The sequence below is a fragment of the Leguminivora glycinivorella genome, chromosome 20 (assembly GCF_023078275.1).
Source record: "Leguminivora glycinivorella isolate SPB_JAAS2020 chromosome 20, LegGlyc_1.1, whole genome shotgun sequence".
Classification (NCBI taxonomy): Eukaryota; Metazoa; Arthropoda; class Insecta; order Lepidoptera; family Tortricidae; genus Leguminivora; species Leguminivora glycinivorella.
The window spans coordinates 9,432,128-9,456,249 of NC_062990.1; positions in this window are offsets into that span (position 1 = coordinate 9,432,128).

The following is a 24,122-nucleotide window of genomic DNA, read 5'->3' on the forward strand; positions in this document are numbered from 1 at the left end:
CAATCCATCTTGTCTGCCTCTTTTCACTTTCCGCCAATTTAGAAAAACGAAAAGGGGTTTTATTAAGAAAACTTGAGTGTATTCTAGCGTGCTGTATGCAAATTCTTTGACAATAAATTCATTTTCTTTTGTTTTAAATCCTTGAAGGTCTACAAATATATGCTGCATTACGATACTTTTTTCGTAATATTACTTAAGGGCTTATATTCAAATATACTATCATTTAAAATCAGACAGTAAGCTGCAGTGTTCTTTGGTATATCAGATTCACAATCCAATTCAACTCTCACATCTACCGATCCGGTTTTTAAGGTTTCGTTTTGACGAGAACAGTTGATAACAAATAAAGGAGCTATATCTTTAAAGTCTTGAGGACTTAACAACGGCGCTTGTAGACGGTTATAATAAGACTGCTGAAATTTCGCATACTGCTCGTATAATATAGCAAACTTTCCACCCGAAAAACTAACATCAAAACTTTCGTACGGAAAGTAGACTGAATTCAAAAAAACTTTAACATCTCTCAAATTACAGTGATCAAAATGTGTTATGTCTTTATTAGCGTCATTTTTTCGTCCCGTTTTCAAACCAATTATAATATAACGCGGCTTTTCAATTTGAGATGAAGTTTTGATAGACCAAGAATGTTTTGACGTCTCAGGCAAGAGCGGATATTCATATAAATCCCAAGTCCTAAATGCTATCTGAATGGCACGATCACTTTCCAAACATTTGAGTAAGTTTAATCTTTCTCGATCAGACACTTTAACATGAGGCATGCGCCATACTATTTTAGATATAGTAATATTGTCTATATATTCATTCGCATTTAGTTTAACGCTATTCAAATTAGTATTGGATCTTAAAATAATGAGTTCATGCTTGCAATTAATTATGATTTTGTTGTAATCCTCAGCAAACCCGAGAATCTTGTTTAAGGGTACAGACACGGAAAATGAACCTTGCGTGTTTTTTATGCCTTTGACATCAAATCCCCATAACTTAGACATAGATGCTTCCAGTTCATTCATAGATACAAGAGATTTCATAGTTGTTGTAACTCCTGCGTTTTTAATTTTGTCAATTTCGATTCCATTTAATTCATATCGAATATCTTGAAATAGATGAAGTATGGGGTTGTTTGTAAAAAGAACACTTTTTACCTCGGCTTTTGTTTCTCTATTGAATGCGGTTATAGTACCTTCTATGTATAAAGAACTTGCTGATGGTAGTACATAAAGATCTTGTTGGTTTATAGGTATACGTATTTCATCGTTGAAATTAAAACTTGTTACGTACGGCTTATATGAATGATATTCAAAGCTCTCGATAGAATTATCAAAGACAAAAGGTTCTGTTAAGTTTAATATACTCATTTTAATAGCCGTAAGCTTTGGAGGAATTGCTTATTTTGTTTCGTAAGTTTCACTTTAGGTCTTCTTTTTATGATTGCAGGATGAGTACTGATAGTTTTTTTAAGAGAGATTGAAGTTTTATTGAAGTCTATCATTTTTTCCTTAGATGTAAGTATATCTGAATTTCTTCACCTCGTAAATTAACTAGATTATTTTTAACGTCTAAAATTCTTATCGTAATTGTATTTAAGCTGTTTTGGGTTACAGGGAAATAAATAACGTTTTTTGGTGTTTCTATAATCCGATAACCAGGTGCCACATTTGGTACAAACTCGTGAATTATATGACTAGGTTTTCCGTTAACAAATGAACCGCTCACTATGTCACATTCAATGCGTACTATAGTTGTCGACAGAATGGAAACAGGATAAGGGGATTCGGTTAATATATTAGCTTGAATGGATTCTGAACCGAAGCCAAGTAAATTACCGATAGAGCCTTCTTTGTTGAAATGAATATTTTCAGAGCATAAAATAGATGTTTTTAAGGTATTATTATTGCATGTTAATGCAAAAGAGCATCCTTCAATATGTTCTTTAAGGTAATCGTCAATATCTTGAAGTTCATATGATCCTTCAGGAATTTTAATTACTTTGTTTTTACCATAATATAACTTATTATTTCTGTTGTCTATGTTGGGTATAGAATTAAAAGTTGACATATACAATAGCCCACACTCATATTCACCATCCAGTTGAAGAGCTGGTGAATAGTTTGTTAACAGAGTGGAAGATGTTCCAGTTATAGACAAAGTGAAAGACATTGTGAGAATGATAAACTGTTTATTGTGCGATGATATTTAAACGGTTATACCAATATTGTTTTAAGTATTTTAGACATAAATGACCACAATTGACAGTGTTAAACTTTTGGTACGTGTCATAATTATAGTAAATATCATATTTTTTTAAATACCTCTTTAATTCTAGCGGAGGTGGAAGGTCTCCATAACTATTAAAATATTCACAATAATTATTATCTTTTACATAGGCTACCCAGTGTGTACCATTGTTTTTAGAACTGTCCAAATTAACAATTCCACATTCTACTTTTTAGGACTCTTTGGTAAACTGTCTCTCATATAAACTCCTCGAAAATATGGAATATCAGATGAGTGTTTTAAAATATCAATATTTGAAAGAGCGCGCCTGGGTAACCTCTCATTTAGTTTTTTGAAATTTTCAAACATAATCCTTTGCCATTTTTATATGGTTTAATGTGTAAGCCTTTTCCTAATGCAATAGATTCCATCATCTTGTTATGTCGCTCTGATTCCGCTAAATTTTTTCTGGCGGCTTTGTAATCACCTACAGCTTTAGCAATTCCGGCAGCTCCTCCTGCTAATGATCCCAGCGCAGACAGACCGGCAAAAATAGGTATCAGCGGTAAGAAGCCTCCAGTTTTTGGAATTGGTATAATACGAGGTACCCGTACCTTGGAATTGGTATTGAAAATTTTTGTCGCAGCAATAAGAGCTCGATCAATTATATTACGTTTTGTTTTTGGTTTCTTTTTTAATTCAGTGCGTATCTTGGACACAAAACGTTTAAAAGGTTTTATACCCGCACCGGCCTTTATTTTCGATTTCATCACTTTGCTAACTAACCATGAAGCAATTTTTTCTCCTCTCCCTGCATCTTTCGACTTTCTTCTTTGTTTCGCCATTTCGTATAGTTCTAAATCAGCACGATGTCTACCAGCTAAATCAGAATAATTATCATATGCTATGTCGTGTTTCATACACGCATTATCTAGCGCATTAATTCCTTTATCACCTCTTTGTAACCTTTTGCGCAATTTCGTTCCCGGACCACAATAGTTATAACCAGGTAAGTGTAATTCGAAGGGCAAATTATTAATAGCGCTGTTTAAGAGTCCTCTCCCTTTCATATCCCGTAAGATAATAACACTATCATTAAAAGGATATTATATAAATAACATTAAACAATGGCACTTTTATCAATCCAACTGTTTTCGCTATCATCAAGGCCTAACCATTTAACATACAACTTTCTACCCTTTTTTTAATAACCTTTTCTACAAGGTAAACGTTTGGATGGTTGGTTTTCAGAAGTTCTTCTTCGTAAAATGTACCGAGTATAGTGTTTTTATGCTGGTCTTGAACGTGATACGTAACAGGTTGAGTGCGATTCACATGAGTAATAGTGAAAAGTTCTGTTGACCAATTAGGTGTGTAACCTTTGTGAAAGGCATTTTTATACTTACTAATGCGTACACAATCTCCTTTATTAAATTTGTTCAATTTATAAGACAAAGTGGCTTGTGATCTTTTAATATTTTTTAATACTTGCATTTCATTATCAACATTTACATCAATAGGTTTCATTTTTGTTGTGCGATGTACGGTCTGATTATACGATTTTACTACATCGTCTAATGGCTTACCAACCCATTTATAGTTACCAACTAAACTGAAATGTTTGTAGAGTTTAAACTTAATGGTCTTTATCAGCCTTTCAACGATAGATGCCTTTTTAATTGAATAAGTTGAGTAATGATTTACGTTTAATGATTTTAAATAGAAATCAAATTCATGATTGTAGAATTCTTTTCCTAGATCAGTTTGTAAGTTATTAGGTCTCCGTTTAGATGTTTTGATTATTAGTTCGAATGCATCTTTGACTTCTGTTTTAGTTTTAGACTTAATAGGTGTACACCATGCATACTTTGAAAATGTGTCAATAACGACTAAAATATATTTATATCCTCTGTTAACAGTATGAAGCTTTTGTAAATCTATCAAATCAGCTTGCCATAAATCATCAATTTCTTTTAGTACAACCGATCGTCGCTTAAAATTTCTTCGCGCTGACCGGTGGATCTCGTTCACTATTTGTTGTTTTGCCATTATTTATTTTTTTTAAAATATCATCTACCTCCTTCTTCGTGTAAAAGTTCAGTTTTAACTGAGTTACGAGTTGGTGAATTTGATTATTTATTGTGTTAAACAAAGAGTCTATATACTTCTTTTCGTACATGTTTTGAATGTATTCATCAACGTACTGTTTGTTAACTGCATCATCGGAAGATAATGGTTTAACAACTCCTTTTAATCTAACAGTTTTTAGATCAAAATTTCCTGCTTCTGTTCGAAGCAAAGCTTTGTACTTGAGCTCAGAGATTTCATCAGTACGCAAACGTTTATGAACATGGTGTCCGAATTTGTCTATATTCATTTTTTACTTGAAAGTCAAACTTCGACTGATTAGAAAGGTAAGAGTATTCACTTATATATTATTTATCAAGCCTGCTTCACGTAATTCTTCAATTATGGATATGATTTCGTTATCTAACCCAGTATTACCAGCGTCTCGCGATGCCATAAGCAGTTTTAATCTGTCTACTAATTCGTTTGGATCATCCCAATATACATATGAAATATCTCTTTTTACTTTTTTCATTGATGGTAAACCTTCACCGGATACACATAATTCTTCACTTACTGTGCGTTGTTTGGATAATTTGAAAAGGGGTTTTATAACGTTTAAATATTTCATACCCTTGTTGCTTTTTATGGGTTTATTTGGATCAAAGTCACGTCTATGTGCATTCGTTTTCAATAACAATGTTTTATACAATCGTTTATCATCTTCAGTTACTAGTTTTAAGTCAGGTACTTTCTTAAACAACAAATCATTTAAGCCTCGTGTTAAAAAATAGCTTTCTCCACCTATTACGAGTTTGTCATCATTAACAGAAATTGGGTAAGATCCAAGCATTAGCTTTCCGCGCTCATTTCGTACACCGAATGGAATATTCATGATAAAATATTGTTTTTGCCAAGCAGGATCATCGCGAGGAGAATAAAACGAGTCTGACGTTCTAAATGATACATTATTTGTTGTATCAGAATCACTTTGGTTCCCACTTCTTTGAGATGAAGAATCACTATATTCACTATCATTTAATTCATTTTCACTATAATTTGGTTCAGATTCAAATGACTTTCTCAGCATTGTTTTATTATCCAAACTTTCTTTCATCCCATCTTCTGAAGGACTATATTTCAAAGTTTTTACCGACTTATTCCATTTAAACCTATCGTTATCGAAATCTGAGGCACTAATATTAAGATTGTTATCATTACTACTATGTTTTTTTACCATTTCACCAAGTGGGTCTGTGATTGGTTTTAACATTGCTTCCAACATCATATTATCGTTTGTTTTAACATCACGAATGCGTTTAACTTTTTTCTTACTGCTTCAGCAGATTTGAGTACTTTATGTTTAAATATTTTTTCTTCGTTAATTTTATGTTCCATGTCTGAACTGGATGGTTTCATTTTCAACAATAAGTTTTTAATGTAATACTATCCTTTATATATCAAGTTAATCTAGAATTATAAATGTATCAAATCCTTTTCTATAACATCCTGAATTTCTATTACAATCTTTATTTATGACTAAGTAATCAAACGGTATCTTCCATACTTGTGCACACATTTCACGAAATTGAGACCATGACATATCACTTCCTACATGTTCATCATAAACATGCTTTAAATTAATATCATCCTGTTTAAAAAGAATGATTAAGTTAGCATTATCTCTTATTAATTGTTTAGGTATTTTACTATACGTTTGATTCAGATAAAAGCTATCTATATTTTTATGTCTTCCCATTGCGAAGTAATCTCGTATATTATTTTGATTTTCACACGCAACATCATCAAATATTATAATGGAATTCATGTTTGCTATATGAGGACTTAAGATTTCATCATTTACACTATATTTTTTAAATGAAACTGATGGAACTAGTTTTAAAACTTGCTCAAGAAATTGGTACATTGGTTGAAATAAGGTTTTAGAGTATACATAAACATTTTCAAAGCGTAGACCTTGTTCATGTAGCAGCAAACCAACAATTAAATTTGTTTTTCCACAGTTGGATGGACCGCATATTATACAGCGTATGGTGTCAGGTAAAAGTGAGCCATGTCGAAAATAGCGTTTCTTGGACAAAGAACAAACAGCATCCAACTGCAATTTCTGAGACTGTTTTACAAACTTCATATTATCAATAGACACGTGCAACTAACTTGAAAGACAATATGCCAGTAGTATATTTTAATAAGCTTTAGAGTATATATTTTATCCCAACGTTGCAAATGATGGTTATATACTGAGAGTTTCTGAACCACGCACGTAGCTATATATTGGGAGTGTCTGGACCACGACTGCGACAGCGAGCGAAGCGAAGCTGGAGCATTAGGAGTGGGCCAGAACTCCCAATATATAGCTACTGCCAGCTGCCAGCGTCTTCGGTACTATGCCACAGGGGCCGTTTTTAGATTTACATTAGTTTAATTTTAGATTTATTTAGTTTAATTTTATTTTATTTTAAGTTTAATTTTAGATTTTTAATAGTTTAGTTTTATTTTAAGATTATTTTATGTCCCTGATGTTTTATTATACTTTGAGAAATAAATTTATTTAATGTCACTTACTCCTTTATATGGGACGAGTTCCTTGTTACTTGAAATTGTTGCTTCCGCCTTGAAGAAAAAAAAAAGTATTAAGTAGGTAGTAAATTTTTAACCGCGGCCTACATTACTGTAGAAACCGGGAAGTAAGGGGCTGCTGGCTGATTTAAGGATAAAATTGTATGCTAACCAGGAATTCTGCGTATCAATTTCGAATTTACAAAGTTCTTCAACATATTAAAGAGCTTAATTCTTATATTAGTTGAGATATTATATGAGAGCGGTGAATATGAAGTACAGATATCATAAAACTTTAACTTACACCTCTATATATCGCAAGTTCCTTGTTAGTTGAATTTTCTGCATCCGCCTAAATAAAAGTAAAAAGAAAACAGTAAATTTTCAACCAAGACATGAAACAACAGTAGATTGCTGCAAATGCTGGCTGAGTTAACGGTGACCGAAAGCAGGTCAGGGTTCTCACTGTTGAATGTAATAGCCCATTCGCCCGCCTGAACATGTGTTCTGAGGCTTTCTTATTTACTGGCAGTGGTGCGTATACATACATATATTTTCCGTTCAATGGAGCCAGGAAGCGGTCACTTCGTTTAACGCAACAGCCGGAAATTTTAAGCTTTCCGGCCCGGGGACAGAGAAAGATTTTGTTTGAAAGATCAAAATTAAAAACTTTTCAACGGGTGCGTATCGATCGATATAACTTTTTTTGATATATTTTTAGTCGTTATAACGATCATTTGATATAATTATTGAATCATATAATAACAAATAACATACTAACAAATTGTATAATTATTATTTAATATAATCATCATTTTCTCGAATAACATTTATTATAACATACTTTGAGTATAATGCTTATTTCCGATAATAAATATATTGTATAACACAAATTCTTTCTAAAGCACAGTTATTATAAAAAAAATTGTAAAATAAATTAGATCCATCATTTACCAGAAAAGTAGATTCGGTTAACTGTGTCAACTGTGACCCTTCACACAACGCGCTGCTACCAAGAAAAGTAGGTTAGGTTAGGTTAGAACTGTGACCCTTAAACATATGTACTGCTATCAAAAAAGTAGGTTAGGTTAGGTTAGAACTGTGATCCCTTCAAAAAAGAATAAAATTAATTCATGAAATGTTTTATACTGTTTGCTAGTTATATTATACTAGTCGTATATCAATAGATAGTTATACCATATAACGGTTATTATAAATAAATGTTATACGAAATAATGATTATACAAAATAAAAGTAAATATTTTGTGGTTATACCTGTAGTGTTCAATGAAACAGCACGAGTCCATGACAACAACTGATTTATTCAGTCATAAGAGGGTACATCTCAAAACCTATAGATACCCACAACATCTCCCCCAAAAGGAATTTCTTAAAATTATATGTAGATACAACTTGAGAAGACTTTTATAACTTTACCTACAATTAACATACATTACAGTCAACAACATCTTACTGACACCTCATCTTTTTTTTTTAAGTCTTACACTAAGTACATATATTATTAGTTACAAACATGATCTTTTTAAAAAAAACAGTTTTTAGGTATATTTTTAGACCTACTAAACAACCCAATTAGTTTCTGATGTGACTAAATACCTATTTATTAAGTTATTGTAATTACATTACAACCAAACCAAGAACAGGTATTCGAGAATAATGCAGCTTATATCTATGTAAAAAAAAGAAACTCACAAAAAAAAGAACTTAGACTACGATACAGTAAACAATCTTAAAATTAAGAGACTTTAAGGTTCAAATAAAATTATTTTGTTTTTATGTTGAAACTGGATTTTGAACCTTAAATGAGGTTAATAAGTGCTATTATTTTGGGTTTACCAAATAAACAGAGACTGATTTAATTAGTAAATCCAAAGAGTTGGCTATATCTATTCTTAATGTGTATATATCTATGTAGTGTATAGGTACAGTCAAGAATTTTATATATATCTCTGGATAGTGCGTGCCGACCAATGAGTTGAAGCCAGAAAATTTGACCTTGAATTACGTCACGCCGGTCTTGCATCTCTTTCTTTAGGGTGTCCATGATTAAGCATACATTAGGGATATCCCGCGGAATTTGACGTATTACATCTCTCGACACAGGCTTAAAACCTTTGAACCTCCGTTTTGACAATATTCTCAGCTTGATATGATATTGATATGTGTTAAAATGTCAAATATTAATATTAGCGCCATCTATCTGAGCGTACCTACCCCAAAGGTGTATCGCCATCTAGCTCACCGTACCTTTTTCTGTATGGTTTTGAGGTACCTTTTTTTCTTAGACTTTATCTGTCTATACGGAGTTACATAAGTATTTGTCTTTTACTAACTGACAGTGTGTTTATTAAAGCATGCAATGGAATATATATTTTAGTGTTTTGGTCACTTTAAACCATCACAATAATATTTTGGTAGTAACTACTGGGAAAACTAATCCCAGTAGCTATTAACCCCCGGTGTGGTAATTAACAATGTGGGGGAAATCCCAGTAGTTAGGACAGGTAAAAACTTGGTGGTAACTAGTGGGAATAGCCACAAAAATATAAGGGAAGTATTTGTCAATGGGGAAATAATGAAATACTAGGACGTTTTAAAACAGTATCTTTATTTTTAAGCGCCGCCCCAAATCTCAAGGAAGGTGGTTCTCAATTCGTACGTATTTCAATTCTCTTCGCATGTATATATGTATCTCAATTTAATGTTTATGCCACGATATATCCGTCGTTACTGGACTGATTTTTAAAATTTCTTTCTGTGTCATAATCTTCAGGCTTAAAGTGCAAATCTGCAAATTGTCGAACGCTCTGAAACATTTCCTTTTATCGGTACAATCGACAGCCAACAGCCAATGCTGCCTCCTTCCTTCATCTTTTGGAACACTGAAAAGTTTAATATTATTCATGTTAATTGTAAAGACATAAATTATATAAGGTTGGTATTATTATACTGTGATATGAACTATGAACATAGAAACCGTACCAAGTTGATAGATTTAGCTCCATTCAATAAGAGTAAATACCATGCAAGAAAAAAGATTGGTCACCCTAGTCGTAAAACCACACATAGCATTATTTTTCTTTAAAGGTCATATTTATCGTTCTAAACCTATTCGTGGGAATTTTGATATAATTTGAGACAATGAAAACAATATAATGATAAGAACTAACCAAGATTACAAGCAAAATAGAAGAAAATTTATTGCCAGTGAGGTTTATGAACATTTTGGTAAAATAAGTACTTACTTGTGAAATTTTACGTCGGATTTCGGTTTCCATTTACTTCCACAATGGTTCACTATGCAATACATAGCTCAGAACTTAAGTAAATCGTCGAAAAACGTTTATTTTGCAAAATAAATCTCTGAATCGGTGAATGAATTTTGACAATTCTGACATATCGGGCATATTTTTTTATTATTAGTGTTCCCATAGTACGCAGGAGGTAAATACCGGAGAAATAAGGTTTTTGATTGAGTTTTTTTTTGTATAATACAAAGAAAAGTAAGTCAATTTGATTGAAGAATGTTTTATACGTTTTTTTTATTAACTTATCTGGCAATACATCACAGTGTTGGAATGAGATAGAACATAGGAGTAAAGGTGAATGAACCTGGCTTCAACTCATTGGTCGGCACGCACTATCCAGAGATATATATAAAATTCTTGGGTACAGTAGTTTTTTTTTTTTTTTTTTTTTTTTACATATTTCACTTCTTAGATTGATTATCGGCTAATAATTTTGCCTTTCTACGCGTCATTATAGTCGTCGGTCCATCGGAAGCATGTGCTTGTTGATTATCTGCCTTAGGGCCGTTATCATAAGACTGGTTTTCACATGGTTCCGAGTGACCTATATCATTGCAGGCAACCTTGAACTCGGCGCCGCAGTCAGCTGATGGCTGGTGCGGCTCGCACTTCGAGGATGCCGGCTCCTCACCGCCCATACATTTTATCAAGTGACGACGATTGCGTCGGAATTTACCCCCCACTTTATTCTGAACTATGTAAGATCGAGGAGTCGCGGCTTTGCTCACTACGGTGGCACGCGTCCTAGATTTTCCTTCTACACATACTACGTTATCACCAGGCTTAAGTGGAGGTAATTTCTTGCAATGTAAGTCGTATCTTGTCTTGGCCTTATGCTGATTAAGTAACATTGTGTCATGTTCAGACGAGTCAACAAGTTGAGGCTTTAACAATTCTGGGTGAACTGGTAGCTTACATCTTAATCTACGACTCATCAAAAGTTGCGCAGGGGAGCTCAACCCGTCCCGGGGCGTATTCCGGTAATTTAAGAGTGCCAAATAAAAATCGCCATCACTTAAAAGTGATTTTTTGAGCATTAATTTAACTGTTTGAACTGATCTTTCACTTTTTCCATTAGCTTGGGAATAATTTGGCGATGATGTCACGTGATTGAAATCCCAATTTTGTGTAAACACTTTGAAATCGCGGCTGCTAAATTGGGTTCCATTGTCTGTTATCAAAGTCTCGGGTATTCCGTGGCGTGCAAATATTTCCTTTATATTATTTATCACCATGTTGGACGAAATATTTGGTAAACTGCACACTTCAACATAGTTGGAATAATAATCCACCAAAATTAGAAAGTATTTTTTTCTTATTTCGAAAATATCTGCACCAACTTTTTCCCACGGCAGTTTAGGTATAGTGAGGGGCAAAAGCGGCTCCTTAGACGGGGCGTTTGAGCACTCCTGACAGGTAGCACATCGTCTCACCATGAGTTCGATGTCACGTGACATGTTAGGCCAGTACATCACTTGTCTCGCGCGCCGTTTGCATCGGTCTATGCCCATATGGCCCTCGTGTACTATATTCAACATTGTTGATCTCAGAGCTCGCGGTATCAACACAGACATATTTTTAAAAATCACCCCATTGACTATATACAATTCTTCTCTAAACGACCAGTATATCTTGAGATCAGATGCCACTTGCGACTTATGGTCGGGCCAGCCCATATTAATATACTCGGTTAACTTTACAATTTCGGAATCACGTTGTGATTCTTTTTTAATTAATGATAGTTTTGCATTCGAGATAGGCATATTATTAACTATTAATTGTATTTGATGCACGTTATTATTATGTATTTCTTCACTGTAAAGGTCCGGCAAAGGCGCTCGAGACAATGTGTCCGGTATATACATATACTTTCCAGGCTTATAATTAACAACTAAATCGTAATGCTGTAGACGCAGCATCATACGTTGCAAGCGTGCCGGGACAGACATAAGAGGTTTCTTAAAAATGCTCTCTAAAGGTTTGTGGTCAGATTCAACGGTTACTTTGTCCCTGCCAAATATATATTGGTGGAATCGTTCACAAGCGAAAACAATCGCGAGCAATTCTTTTTCAACTTGCGCGTACCGGCGCTGTGCGTCTGTGAGCGTGCGCGAGGCAAACTCCACGGGCCGCCCGCCCTGCAGCAGCACCGCGCCCAGCGCGTCGCGCGACGCGTCCACCGACAGCGTCACCGGCGCCGCCACGTCGTACAGCGCCAGCACGCCGGCCCCACAAACACACTCCTTCAACTCCTTAAACGCCCCTTGTTCCGCGGGCCCCCATTGCCAGTTATTCTCTTTTTTGAGTAAGTTAGTCAAAGGTGTCGCTCGTTGTGAATAATTAGGTATGAACTTCGACAAATAATTAACCGCTCCGAGAAAACGTTCTAAACTCTTTCTATCGCCCGGCGGTGGCATTTGACTTATTGCCCTAATTTTCTCACTATCTGGTCTCATACCGTCAGCGTCAAAAATGTGCCCTAAATAAGTAACTTGTTGAACAGCAATTTTACACTTGTCCTTGTTAAATTTGAGATTTATCTCTCTCGCTCGGTTTAATAATGCATGTAATCTCTCATCATGTTCCCGTTTAGTCTTACCCCATACAATTATATCGTCTATAAAACTATCTACGCCTTCAAGATCTTCAAGAAGTTGCCGCATTTTGGCATGGAAAACCTCCGAGGAACAGTTAATTCCGAACGGTAAACGGAGGAACTGATATCTCCCAAATGGAGTTGCAAATGTACAAATGTCCGCGCTTTCCTCGTCCAGCTGCACGGCCCAGAAACCCGAATTAGCGTCCAGCACCGAGAAGTAGGTGGCGCCTCGCAGGCGCGTGGCCAGCTCCGTCAGCGAGGGCAGCTGGTAGTGCGCGCGGCGCACCGCCACGTTCAACGCACGCGGGTCGAGACATACGCGTATACCGTTATTCTTCTTTGCCACAAGTACTAAAGGATGGACCCATTTTGTCGGATGTGACACCTTCCTAATCACTCCTAATTCCTCCATTTTTTTTAATTCGTCCGACAACCTGTCCCTCAACCCTAGAGGTATCTTCCTATTGGCACATATGACCGGCGGAACCGATTTGTCAACAACAATGTGATATTTGCCTGGTAAACAACCCAAACCTTTAAAGAGATCAGAATAAGACGCTAAGTTTATGGCATAAACTCGTTTTACCATACCCATTTCCTCACAAGAGTCTCGTCCCAGCACACTTTGGCATTTCATGTTAGCAATTGCGAAATGCAAAGGATAAGATTTATTTTTATACAAAAAAGTTATATCACACTCGCCTACAATAGGAATTTCATTATTGGTATATGATTCTAAATTGACTTCAACCGGTTGTAACATTTGTTCATTAAATCCCAGCGATAAAAACTTTTCTAAAGAAATCACATTCATATCTGCACCAGAATCAAGTTTAAAACGCTCGGCTCCACCACTCTCACACAATAAGGTCTCAAACCATTGACTTTTCTTTTTATTACTTTTCACCATATCCACGTAAAACGGTTCTAGCTCGCCGGAACCACTGCTATACGAGTCGTTCTGTTCGATCTCATACACTTTTTTAACTCCGTTGTCAGTGTGAACAAAACGAGACTTACACATTCTGGAGAAGTGTCCACGATTCCCGCACGTAAATAAAACAAGTAGCGTACGAGGCGGGACATTCCCGGTTGTCACAAAGAGATGGGTAGGGGTGAGTAAATACTGAGTATTTACCCGTAATTTACTCAAAGCACCAAGTAAATACTCGTATTTACTCATTTGGGTGAGTAGAAACTGTTACCTAAAAATAATTTAAAAAATGAGATTTAAGTAATTAGTCGTGTTTATTTTAACTGTGTGGACATGTTTAAATGATATTTATATTATTAGAAGCTTATGGGAGTCTTAGTTTGTCGAAAAAGAGGTAATCATTGTGAGAAAAAAATAGTGATAATGTTTAGTTAGCAGTTTTGTTTTAAAAAAGCAGGTATTTACAGTAAAAGTATGAGACTTAAATTAAATTGATGTTCTAGATAACGGCATGACGTTCGGAAGTGATTGTTAATGTGGCACTTACGACCTTTTATTAAGGGTTTTCTAAAGAAAACTCAAAAATGGCTCAGCTGATGACGTTTAAAGTACTAGTTTTGTGTTTTGTATTATATGGACAATAATTTGACGGTTTCTGGATATTTTCCAACAACGAATTCGAAAGTTATAATGGTATAAACATTATTTCGGCCTTAATTAATTATTATATAATTTTTAAAGACCTATCAGATGATGTATAACACACAGGTAATTTCTGAATTTTATTTTTGTGAAAAATAGTTACATGTATGGAGAGCACGTCTTTAAAATAAAATTCATATAAATTTGATTACTTAACTTAGTAGCCGATAACAAAATACACCAATATTTCTAATTTGTATTTCCATTTCAGCACGCTAAATAGTTTATACCCACCAATTTGAGTAAAAACGAGTAAATACGGGTATTTTGAGTAAATACTGAGTATTTACTCGATATTTACTCTTGAGTATTTACTCACTACCCATCTCTCACAACGCGTTCCGCCGCAGCCCGCGCACTCGCTCGGCGGGCCGCGCACGCCGCCGCCGCGCCCGCGCCCGCGCCGCGCGCCGGCCGCCGCCGCCTCCGCCTCGCGCGCGCCTCGCCACACCATGCACCTGCACTGCACTTGAACACTCGACACTTTTACTAATCTGTTTGCCGCTCTCTTGCGACACTTCCTCGGCTTGGCACAACTTAACCGCTTTAGTTAAATTGAGATCGTCACACCTCAAAAGTCTATCTCTCACTATAGAATTCCGTATGCCGCATACGATACGATCTTTTATTAGGTCCTCCTCCAAAGAACCGAACTCACAATTTTTACTCAGGAGACGTAAGGCCGTAACATACGTCTGAATAGACTCACCATCCTCTTGATTTCGAGTAAAAAATTTGTATCTCAACAATGTTACGTTGACCTTTGCTCCAAAGTACTCGTCGTATTTTTTTATAATAGCCTTTACGTCCTCCCGGTCCGTCTCACTATCGAATGTAAACGTTTGGAAAACATCGAAGCCCTCAGGCCCGATAAGGTTAACGAGCAGGCTCGCCTGCACCCCGCTCGACTCGGAACTCACTCCAGAGGCCTTAACAAACAATGTGAATTGTTGCTTCCACCGCTTCCATGCATCGGCGCGGGCAACCGGCCCGCCCGCCATGTTGAGCTCGGGTGGCGGTCTCGCGTGCTCCATTGTAGTGAATTTACACTTTCACACACTGCGTAGGTATAATAACACGTTCAAAACAACAATTGGCGTTTACCGCGAACTTTAGACGCACTTTTTACGAAATTGAATCGAATTAAAGCACAACACCGCTGCCACCATGTAGTGTTCAATGAAACAGCACGAGTCCATGACAACAACTGATTTATTCAGTCATAAGAGGGTACATCTCAAAACCTATAGATACCCACAACAATACCAAATGTTAATTATGTCAAATGAGTGATTATATCCTTTAAATATATACCAAATGTTGTTATATCAAATGTTACTATACCAAAAAAAGTTATACCAATCATTACACACCCCTTTTCAACTTACCCCGTCTCTGAGGCTCAGACGCCGGCATGAAACTCCAAGGACACTTAGCAAGCATAGGAGAAGTATGATACGCATGATTGACGACTTCTTTACTCAGGCGCGAGCGCTCCAGCTATGATACCAGCGCCGCCGGTTATCAGATAATTTAGATATTCGTCGCGCATCTGTCCCTAATTAACGAATTCGATACAGAAAAGAGCAACAATAAATATTGAAGGGTAATATTTTACAAGTGTTTTTTAGGGTTCCGTAGTGAACTAGAAACCCTTATAGTTTCGCCATGTCTGTCTGTCCGTCTGTCCGTCAGCGGATAATCTCAGTGACCGTTAGCACTAGAAAGCTAAAATTTGGTACCAATATATATGTACTCGTATAAGAAATCGAGCTTGAGAGAATTAGACTTGAGAACTCAATATTATGTAAGCATAACAAAGAGAACACATCTCCTAACAAATAAATGTCACTATTCTGAACTTAAATGCATGCTGTTATTATAAAAAAACCGGTCAAGTGCGAGTCGGACTCGCCCACCGAGGGTTCCGTACAAACTTTCAAACTCCCCACTTAAAATAATCTCACGTTTTCACATAACTCTAACGACTTGACTAGAAGACAAAAGTATAGGTACTAATGAGCATTATTGTGTATAGCGCCATCTCTCGGTGAATTTGCTAACTAATTTGCGCGACCATAGTATGTTGGTTTTTCAGGGATTATTCTTTATAACTGATTTAAACAATTTTTACTTTATTGGAAAGAAGATGATTTACGTAACATCTCGTATTAATTTTAAGTACTATATACATCCGCAAAGGTGGGTAAATTAAAAGTAAAATCTGAAAAGTTTTTTGTGAATTAAAATAAAAGTTTTCAAGATACAAACACGATTATATTTTTCCTGTAATATTTAGCATAAAACCAATGTTTCCTAAAATTTCCATAATTTTTCGTAGGTAAACTTCGGAGATAAGGGGGGGACGGTATTTTTTTTACATTTTCCTTCAAAAAAAATTTTTTTTCCACAACAAAAAAATTATAAAAAATAGTTTATTTACGTTCAATTTGAGCTCTTTCTAACAATACCCCACTTGACCTAGAAACTTGAAATTTACAGTTTGCCCCCCTTTCATTTTGGCCATTTTCTACAATTAAAATTAATAAATTAAAAAAAAATTATACCTTCTATTTGTAGAAGTTCAAATTGTTCACAACTATTCCAAATTTCAAGTTGATAGCATCAGTAGTTCTCGAGATATTTAGGAATGTGACAGACGGACAGGGTCGCACCATAAGGGTTCCTGTTGTACCTTTTTGGTACGGAACCCTAAAAATACGAAAGCCACTATAAGTGTGCCATTCAGATTTGAGGAGTTCCGTTATGATCATCATCAGAAGTTCCACTGCACCAAATTTCACTGTTCTGGACGTAAGTGCATGCTGTTGTTATATAAAAATACCAAAGTCACTATAAGTGTGCCGTTCGGATTTGAGGAGTTCCGTTCTGACCATCATCAGCAGTTCCACTGCACCAAATGTCACTTTTCCGTACGTAAATGCATGCTGTTCTTATAAAAACACAAAAATCACCATACGTATGCCTTTCAGATTTGAGGAGTTCCCTCGATTTCTCCGGGAACCCATCATCAGAACTGGGTTCTGGTAAAAATGGGACCAATCTGTATGCATATACGTTCGATCAAAAAAAATATCGTTTAACAAACATAAAAAAAAATACAGACGAATTGAGAACCACCTTCCTTGAGATTTGGGTGCGGCGGTTAAAAACTCATAAAAAACATCAATTTTCGAAGGCGTAAGTAAAATGTCAGCAACTTACGCAAATTACTGCCTCGTTGTTTTCAAACAGGTGAAACTTGTTATTAAAGTGCGACTAGGTACTATCATACGAAGAATAAACACGAAAATAGATTAAATTTCTAACTACACTTAAAAACTTAATAATAAATTCTCAAACCACATTTAATTAATATGACAATCATGCAAAGAGGGGTTAAGTTTGATTTTATGTATTGTAATAACATTATTTAAATGTATTGTAATTCAGATTTAGTTTCAAAGGATCTGACAGTTTTCACTTGGTTCAGGAGGATACAATCTCTCAAGTTCTTTCCAATACGCCATGACAACAGCAAAACAATAACAGTGATAAACTGCGAAAAAAAAAACAGATAAGTAATATAAAATAAATCTTTCGGCATCATAAATATTATAACATATATTTTTCTACTCCCGTAGTGTTATTCGTAATTTGCAGTGTCGTGCATAGATCTTTAAAATCCTCTATAAAAGATGCCAGCCCCTGGCCGGCGCCCCGCGCACTCACGCATTACCCAAGAGCTATCCGGTCTTGCTACTACTGGGAAAATAACTTAATTCTATGACAGTACTTTTTATGTCACCAAAAAAAGTTTGGTAATTTGGTATAGTTTTTTTTAGTTAAGCCACCAAAATTTGTGACAAGAAACGTATAATATACTTTAAAAAAAAAGATTATTTTAATTAACTAAAAATCAGGCGAATTTGGTATCAGGACTTTTGTTTTAAATTCGAGTACTTTAATTTATGACCTTTATAAAACATTAAGAAACCACCTATTTTTGTGAATGATAATTCGTAGTAGCAGCACAAAGCGGACTAATTAAATTAGTTATTACACAAGCAATAAAAGGACAAGTGAAGTTATGGTTGTTTTGTATATACATTATGTGTTGAAACACTATTTCTACTGAAAAACCACCCTAAAAACCAAACGGACGTTCAATATTTTACTAGCTCGGAATAACATTCACGCCAAAAATTATATCAGCAAAAAAAACCGGCCAAGAGCGTGTCGAGCCACGCTCAGTGTAGGGTTCCGTAGTTTTCCGTATTTTTCTCAAAAACTACGGAACCTATCAAGTTCAAAATAATTTTCCTAGAAAGTCTTTACAAAGTTCTACTTTTGTGATTTTTTTTCATATTTTTTAAACATATGGTTCAAAAGTTAGAGGGGGGGGGGGCACTTTTTTTCCTTTAGGAGCGATTATTTCCTAAAATATTAATATTATCAAAAAACGATCTTAGTAAACCCTTATTCATTTTTAAATACCTATCCAACAATATATCACACGTTGGGGTTGGAATAAAAAAAATATCAGCCCCCACTTTACATGTAGGGGGGGTACCCTAATAAAACATTTTTTTCCATTTTTTATTTTTGCACTTTGTCGGCGTGATTGATATACATATTGGTACCAAATTTCAGCTTTCTAGTGCTAACGGTTACTGAGATTATCCGCGGACGGACGGACGGACGGACGGACGGACGGACGGACGGACGGACGGACGGACGGACGGACAGACAGACATGGCGAAACTATAAGGGTTCCTAGTTAACTACGGAACCCTAAAAATGGAACAGACTCTTCGTTAAGATCAAAATAAAGAAGAATAAATAATAATCCATATTCAATATACAATATACAAAAAAATAAAAAATAATCCACCTTTAAATGCACTCCAAGAAGCGCTAAAACCTGTACTGTATTTTAGTATTTTCATATTTTTCATTTACCTACAAACTCTACTCACTTTTGAAATAATGCAGAAAATGGCATCGTCTATAGATGCCATTTTCTGCATTATTTCAAAAGTGAGTACTGTAGGTATTCATTCTATTTTCATTACATCGCGGTATAATAATATATTTCGCCACCTTTACTATCACTCAAACAGCAGCGTAAGACGATGGACGCGGTCCTAACGTCGTGGGTTCGATCCGCGGCAGTGGAAATCTTTTTTTTTTGTTATTATTTTTTCATATACCCTATTCAACCCTCTCTTTCTCGTCTTTCAGTATTAGTATTGATTGAAGGTAACCTAAGGTTCAACATCATACCTACTAACAGCAATACTCTGTCTTAGCTAACCATCGCTAGACTTTATGCCCTTGTAATAAGGATTACAAATGTACAGTGACAGTTGTCCGGTATGACGAAAATGCTCAATGAATAATTGGCTAAATAGTAATAAAAAAACAAGCAAAAATGGAGGAATATATTTCTATAAGTTATTTCTTTGGATTAAGTTGTAAGTTTTTTATTGGATTTAAATGAATAATTTTATTAGTTCAAATTAAAGACCGTCAAGGAACAAAAACTATTGAGTCACTATTAGACCGTTTTCACATTATCCGATCCGATATCGGATGTCGGAAGGATTTCAATAGAAAAATCTAAGATGGCGCCTGTAATGTATGGGATATAGGCCCGACATCCGATATCGGATCGGATAATGTGAAAACACACTTAGGTCTACATTTTACACTTTTTAATACCAAGATTAATTAGAGTCAGTTGTATGGTCGGTATGTAATGTAAATAAAAAGTCGAAAATTTGTCGTAGGTCCTTTCTATGCTTTTTGCTATGTACCTATTTTATATTTCATTTTACAGTACTTTCAATATGTGTTGTTATCCTATAATGAAATTCGAACACTCGCGTTCTGAGCCTCGTTACTTTTTGAACAATATCATTACTTTTGAATTTGTCGCGTAGACACTTCTAATATTATTTGGATGGCATCACCAACATTAAACCTCCTTTTGAAAATAAATTTTAAAGAATATCCCACTGTCAGATCAGAGTCACTGGTATTTAATTTAAAACAAATGCCTATAATAAATAAATCCGATTAACCTGTATCCTTCCAGCTCGAGATTCTTGGAAGCCCTGTAAATTTTTCTTTGTGGCAACATGATATGACATTTATTTCAGTAAGTTTACACATACATACATTACATACATTTATTGTAATAATCGGAGTACAAGTGGCCAAGATAAAGAGGTATTTGTAAAGTTTATGTAATGAAGAAGTAAAATTGCCGCCTTTTTTAGGTATTTCTATTTATGGAATAAATTGGAAATATCTAATACATATTTATTATATATTGATAACGGCTCCATTCGTTCAATATTCGTTCGCAAATCATTTTAACATAAGTAATTTGAGCATATTACGGTAAAAGGTATTTTGATAAAGAGTTTTAGTGTGTCGCAGTTCCATTTGCAATTTTGATACTTAGGTCTTAATACACTAAGATGGTTATGGCATGTACGATTTTTTTCCTAAGCAAATAAGAATTTAACGTTATTATATAGCATCAACAAGAATGTTATAAATGTTATTTAGACCCAGATTTTTAATACATTTTTGTTATGAATTGTGCATCTTTGTATTTAATGTCATTGCAGTAGCTTGTATTTATCAAACTAGTTATAATATAAATTAAACATTAAACAAATGAATTGAAAAAGCTGTAATATCTATGTTTGCGACGACTGAGATTTGAACTCCTGACCTGTGGCTTGTAAGTCTAACGATAATCGCCGGGGCTATACCTGCCGTGACGCCCGTGACATATGGGTCAAAATTAGACTTTGTAACAAGCGTTACTTCAACGTTTCTGAAGAACGGAAGAATACATTTCGCAAGATGACGGAGATCTGTCAAATGGTTGAAGAGAAAAACGTGAGATAGATGTATGTAATGAGTATGTACACTTTTTGACGACTGTCAAATCGCATGTCTAAAACAAATATGTATTTTTTAAAATTACTTTGGACTTTGATATGGGCGGGAAACGTCTGTTTTTAATCTACCTAAAATATTACTTATGTTATGTAGAAACAGGCATGTAACGAGGAGGCACACTCAAAAGTTATGACAGATGGCGCCACCTTATTAGTCCATACGTGAGAGCGAGAAGACGACGAAGAGAAGATAATTATGTTTTTTCTCTCTCTCGCATATGAATGACAGTGACATGCCTAGACTCTTGCATACTTAGGCGCCGCCTGGCGGGGTAAAATGTCAGTGTGCCTCCTCATTTACGTTAATGTGTAATAGAAGAACAGAATGAAAAGCATGCGACCCAAAGACCTTTACAGGGGACAGCTCAATCACATTTTTTGCCATACGAAATTAAACCTTATTACTGAAACAGAAAGTCGATCGTATTAGACTAGCGAAAACGGTCCACATGAGAGGGCATTGTTTGGGCTGGTGTGGTGTCCCTCTCGCACGTGTTGCCAGTGTTAATGAGGTTCCCATATTAGTAGTATTTTTATCTGTATGTTACCTGACTTTATAACTTCTTATTTTATTTTAATGTTATATTCAAACTAGGGTTTCGATATATTTCAAAATTTTTTAAAATAATTATAATGTACTTATTTTGATGCCAGTAAATCAAAGATTTGTATAATTAAAAAATACTTTCAATTGGGTGTTAGTAGATTTAGTAGTAACTTTGAAAATTGACTGGTATCCCCAATTTATGACAGTGATGACGTCACTGAATAATGTTGACATTGTCAGCAAGTGCGAGAGGGACACCAGCCCAAACAATTACCTCTCATGTGGACACACTTTTTGACCTAACTAAACAATCTAGTTTAATAATTCTAAATCTATGATGCGACACGGCTCATCACCTACTCTCTGGCCATCTTCACTGGCGTGGTGGTTTGCCATATGGATTCCTAAATGTAAGACACTAAGGTCCAAACCAAATCACGCATAAAAATGTAAATATATTATTAAATTAAAGTATTAAATAAAGGTCAAACTTATTGGGTGGATTATGTATGTATGTATGTATAAGCTTTATTGTACATAAAGGAAACAAAAAAGACACAGTTACAGAGATTAGAGATATTATTATTGATATTATTATTTTTGATTATTAGTTAGAGATTATCATGCTGTTATTAGTGTCAAATAGGGACAATAAAAGTAAACCTCGTATCTATTTGCCCAGTTAAATATTTAGATTTTTTTATTTCCATATAAATATGTTGGTGGTTTTTATATATTAAATATCTGGAATATTATGTGTATCTGAAATATTTCTGCTTAAAAATATCTGTTATTATATCTGCTCTAGAGCACGTTAGACAAAATTCAAAAATTCTATATGAATAAATATGTTAAAGTCTTATTTCCCGTCATATTTTTAGGTGGCTTCGGGTTGTAAACCTTAAAACTCATTTTTTTTCTATGTTTCCACCATTACATTACTGTGAGGTATTTTGCTGAAAGAAATCGCTTATTTTCTGGGCGTAGTTTTTTTTTATATCTTCCATTCCAAACTATTGATGGATTCAGAAATATAGGTTTTTTAGTATATGAAATAAAACTTCTGTTATAGAATTATTTTCAAAAATATCGTACCGGTCTCAGGCTACATACGGTATAGCTCTTAAGAGGATACGGTAGCGAAAATGCTAAAATGGAAAGTCCTCTTCAACTTGGGAATTTTAGTGAAATAATATAAGTGTTATTAACATTTATCGAAAAAAAATTGTCCATTACGAACAACTCATACAAAAGATATTTCATAAAATCTTTAAAATTGAGGTTCCGCTCTCGACTCTTTCCTCCTTCAAAACTTAATCAATCGGAACGAAATTTGGGAATCTGAATAACAATGAAATAATCTATGTCGAACCGTTTAGCTTTTTTGGTTAATTGTTACCAATCTTGAGTATCACACCTTTTTTTGCGCCACAATGAAAAAGGCCATTTTTTGAAATTTTTGATTTAAAAAGCAGAATATCAAAAAAATCAAAACGGTCCGACACAAATAAAAATAATAACAATCTGTGTTGAAAAAATCATTGCTCTATCTTCAAAAACCGGGGAGGAAATAGTCGAGAGTGTTTGTATGGAGAATTGACCCCTACCGCATCGTCTTAAAGCATTGTTATGAAGCCTTTAATGGATATAGTGCAGGCACGGGGCGCCGGCCGGGGGCTAGAGCGGCGCGTGGGAGTGCGAGCGACAGATTGAGTGCAGGACCGCAGGGGAGGCCGACACGTCAGAATACTCAAAATACAGGAAACAGTGCGAATTTCACGAAAGTTATTCTAGAAAACTATTAAAAACTAAGTGCATGGTCGTAGAAAAAGTATTGTATGCAACGGTGTTTAACCGACTCAAAAAATACTCGTGGCGTCTTTATTAACAATTTTCGGGTTTGCCTCAAATTGTTACTTACGCCACCCGTCTTTTTTGACCTCACTTAAACTGAACGCCAGTTGCATAAAATACTATATATCCGTATTGTATTAGGTTGTCCCATTCGGTTCTAGGAAGTTCGCCTGCTTTCGACGCCCATTCTTCCGTCAATATTTTTTTAATATCAAAATTTGATCATCCTCGTTCTATGATCTCCCGTCGTGGTTTGGACGGCGCAGCGGCAGTCATTATTGATCCTATCGTCTTA